Consider the following 4690-nt stretch of genomic DNA (forward strand, 5'->3'; position numbering starts at 1 on the left):
CCTTTGTGTCGTCCGCAAACTTACTAATCAGACCAGCTACATTTTCCTCCAAATCATTTATATACACTGCAAAGAGCAAAGGTCCGAGCACTGATCCCTGTGGAACACCACGAGTCACATCTCTCCATTCAGAAAAGCACCCTTCCACTGCTTCCCTCTGTCTTCTATGACTGAGCCAGTTCTGCCTCCATCTTGCCAGCTCACCTCTGATCTCATATGACTTCACGTTTTGTACCAGTCTACCACGAGGGACCTTGTCAAAGGCTTTACTGAAGTCTATATAGATAACATCCACTGCCATTCCTTCATCAATCATCTTTGTCACTACCGCAAAAAACTCAATCAAAATAGTGAGACACGACCTCCCCTTCACAAAACCATGCTGCCTCTCACTAATACGTTTGTTTGTTTCCAAATGGGAGCAAATCCTGTCCCGAAGAATCCTCTCTAATAATTTCCCTACCACTGGTGGAAGGCTCATCGGCCTATAATTTCCTGCATTATCCTTGGTACCCTTCTTAAACAAAGGAACAACATTGGCTATTCTCCAGTCCTCTGGGACCTCACCTGCAGCCAATGAAGATTAAAAGATTTGTGTCGAGGCCCCAGCAAATTCTTCCCTTGTCTCCCCTAGTATTCTGGGGAAGATCCCATCAGGCCCTGGGGACCTATCTACCTTAATGCTTTGCAAGCCACCCAACACCTCCTCTTTTTTAATAATGAGATGACTGAGACTATCTACACTCCCTTCCCTAGGCTCATCATCCACCAAGTCCTTCTCTTTGGTGAATACGGATCCAAAGTACTCATTTAGTACCTCGCTCATTTCCTCTGGCTTCACACATACATTCCCTTCTCTGTTCTTGAGTCGGCCAATACTTTCCCTAATTACCCTCTTGTTCTTAATATACATAGAAAAAGCCTTGGGATGTTCCTTAATCATGTTTGCCAATGACGTTTCATGACGCATTTTAGCCCTCCTGACCCCTTGCTTAAGTTCCTTCCTACTGTCTTTATATTCCTCAAGGGATTCGTCTGTTCCTAGCCTTCCAGCCCTGACGAATGCTTCCTTTTTCTTTTTGTCTCGGCTCACAATATCCCGCGTTATCCAAGGTTCCCGAATCTTGCCAAACCTATCCTTCTACCTCACCAGAACATGCTGGTCCTGGATTCTAATCAACTGATATTTGAAAGACTCCCACATGTCAGATGTTGATTTATGCTCAAACAGCCGCCGCCAATCTAAATTCTTCAGTTCCTGTCGAACATTGTTGTAATAAGCCTTCCCCCAATTTAGCACCTTCAGCCGAGGACTACTCTTATACTTATCCACAATTACCTTAAAACTTATGGAATTATGGTCACTGCTCCCGAAATGCTCCCCTACTGAAACTTCGACCACCTGGCTGGGCTCATTCCCCAATACCAGGTCCAGTGCGGCCACATCCCTAGTTGGACTATCTGTATATAATGTTTCAAGAAACCCTCCTGGTTGCTCCTCACAAATTCTGCCACATCCAAGCCCCGAGCACTAAGTGAGTCCCAGTCAATATAGGGGAAGTTAAAATGACCCACCATTACAACCCTGTTACCTTTACATCTTTCCAAAATCTGTCTACATATCTGCTCCTCTACCTCCCGCTGGCTGTTGGGAGGCCTGTAGAAAACTCCCAACATCGTGACTGCACCCTTCCTATTCCTGAGCTCCACCTATATTGTCTCACTGCACGACCCCTCCGAGGTGTCCTCCCGCAGTACAGCTGTGATATTCTCCTTCACAAGTAATGCAACTCCCCCACCCTTTTTATATCCCCCTCTATCCCGCCTCAAGCTTCTAAATCCTGGAACATTTAGCTGGCAATCCTGTCCTTCCATTAACCAAGTCTCTGTAATAACAACAACATCATAGTTCCAAGTATTAATCCAAGCTCTAAGTTCATATGCTTAACCTGTTATACTTCTCGCATTGAAACAAATGCACTTCAGACCACCAGTCCCGCTGTGCTCCACAACATCTCCCTGCCTGCTCTTCCTCTTAAACTTGCTGGCCTTATTTACTAGTTCTCCCTCAGTTATTTCACTTGCTGTCCTACTGCTCTGATTCTACACCCCACCCCACACACCCCTGCCACACTAGTTTAAACCCTCCCGAGTGAGGCTAGCAAACCTCGCAGCCAGGATATTTGTGTTCCTCCAATTTCGATGCAACCCGTCCTTTTTGTACAGGTCCCATCTGTCCCTGAAGAGATCCCCATGGTCCAAATATCTGAAACACTCCCTTCTACACCAACTGTTCAGCCACGTGTTTAGCTGCACTGTCTTCCAGTTTCTAGCCTCACTGGCACATGGCACAGTGAGTAATCCCGAGATTACAACCCTAGAGGTCTTGTCTTTTAACTTTCATCCTAACTCCCCCAACTCCGTCTGCAGGACCTCATCACTCTTCCTGCATATGTCATTGGTCCAATTTATACCACAACCTCTGGCTGTTCACCCTCCCCCTTCAGAATGCCCCCTGTCCGTTCAGAGACATCCTTGACCCTGGCACCAGGAGGCAACATATCATCTTGGAGCCTCTTTCACGTCCCCAGAAGCGCCTATCTGTGCCCCTGACTATAGAGTCCCCTATAACTATCGCTCTTCTGCGTTTTATCCCTCCCTGCTGAACAACAGTGCCAGCCGTGCTGCCACTGCTCTGGCTGCTTCTGTTTTCCCCTGATAGGCCATCCCCCCCCCCCCCCACCACCCCAACAGTATCCAAAACGGTATACTTGTTGGAGAGGGAGATAGCAACAGGGGATTCCTGCACTGACTGCCTGCCCCTTCTAGCGGTCAGCCATCTATCTGCCTGCACCTTGGGTGCAACCGAGGTGACCAAGAAATGGGACAGTTCTGGACTTAGCCTTATACAATGAAGTTGGTCACGTGGATGGGGTGTCAGTGGGGGACTATTTCAGTGGCAGTGATCAGCACTCAGGTTTAGAGTAGTTATGCAAAGTACAAGATGGACTAGAGTAAACGTTCTCAATCTGGGAAAGGGTAATTTTGCGAAGCTGATATGTGATTCAGCAAAGTGGGCTGGAAACAGCGACTTGAAGGTAAATCAGTGTCAGAGCAGTGAGAGTGAGCGAAGTTTCAGAATGAATACGTTCACGCAATGGGTCGGACTCCCAAATCTAGTGCCCTTTTGATATCAAGGAGGAAACCGGGTAGGGTAAGGCACAAAAAGGAAGCTGATGTTAGATACCAAGAGTGTAGAAATTTCAGTGGTGAAATTAAGCAACAAATTAGGAAAGCAAAGAGAGGGCTGGAAGAAATATAAGCACATAAAATTAAGGAAGCTCCAAAGAAGTTTTAAAAAAACTTCAAGCACAAGAGAATGACTCAGGATAATGTATTTGGGACCAAAAAGGGTATATGTTTGTGGAGGTGAGAGATGTGGGCATGCTTCTTAATGAATGCTTTGTGTTTGTTTTAATCAAAGAGGGATTTTAAGGACAGGACTCATCAAGTCGTGGTAAATGGTTGTTTTTTTTCACACTGGAGAATGGTAAACAGCGGTGTTCTCCAATGGTCAGTGCTGGGACCACTGCTGCTTTTGATTATCTATATAATGACTTGGATATTGGAATACAGAGTAAAAATTCAAAATTCATCCATGGCACCGAACCATAGAGGAGATGCAGAGAGTGAGGATGATACCAATCAACTGGTATCAGGACATAGATAGGCGAGCAGAATGGGCAGACAAGTGGCAGATGGAATTGAATACAGAAAAGAACAAACGCGAGTTGATGCATTGTGGCAGAAGGGATATGGAGATACAATCACATCATAACGTAAAAATAGGAGCAGGAGTAGACCATTCGGCCCCTCGAGTCCGCTCCGCCATTCAATACAATCATGGCTGATCTTTTACCTCAACTCCACCTTCCCGACGCCATATCCCTTGATTCCCTGAGTGACCAAAACTCTGTCTATCCCAGACTTAAATATATTCAATGATGGAGAATCCACAACCCTGTGGGGTAGAGAATTCTAAAGATTCACAACCTTTGAGTGAAGAAAGGTCTCCTCATCTCAGTCTGGAATGATTGGTCCCTTATCCTGAGACTCTGCCCCCGTATTCCAGATTCCCCAGCCAGGGGGAAACAATTCCTCAGTGTCAGAACAGACCAGAACAGGAAACTTGTCTTAAATTTGTGATCCTCGATTTCTGGGATGCTTTACTACAGGGATAGACATAGAGAGGGTGGGAGAGAAGAGAGGTCAGAGAGGGAGAAGAGAGGAAGACAGAAAGAGAGAGAGAGAGACAGAGAGAGCGAGGGAGGGAGAGAGACAGGGGAGGCATCGAGAGACAGAGAGAGTTTTGGAGTGACAGAGAGAGACAGAGAGAGAGAGACAGAGAGAGGCATGGAGTGAATGACAGAAACAGAGAGAGAGAGAGAGAGAGAAGGAGAAGGGGAGGGAAAGAGAAAGACAGAGACAGTGCAGGAGAGAGAGAGGCAGAGAGAGAGAGAGTGAGAGAGAGGGTGAGAGAGGGAGAGGCAGAGATGGAGTGAGAGAAAAATGAAAAAAGAAAGGGAGAGAGAGATAGACCGAGAGACCATGGGGAATTAAACAAAGGAAACTTGCGTTGAATTTTTGAGATTAGCATTGTGCAATACTTTAGTATTTGATGAGAATTTTG

This window comes from Heterodontus francisci, unplaced genomic scaffold (assembly GCF_036365525.1).
Source record: "Heterodontus francisci isolate sHetFra1 unplaced genomic scaffold, sHetFra1.hap1 HAP1_SCAFFOLD_452, whole genome shotgun sequence".
In the NCBI taxonomy this organism is placed as follows: Eukaryota; Metazoa; Chordata; class Chondrichthyes; order Heterodontiformes; family Heterodontidae; genus Heterodontus; species Heterodontus francisci.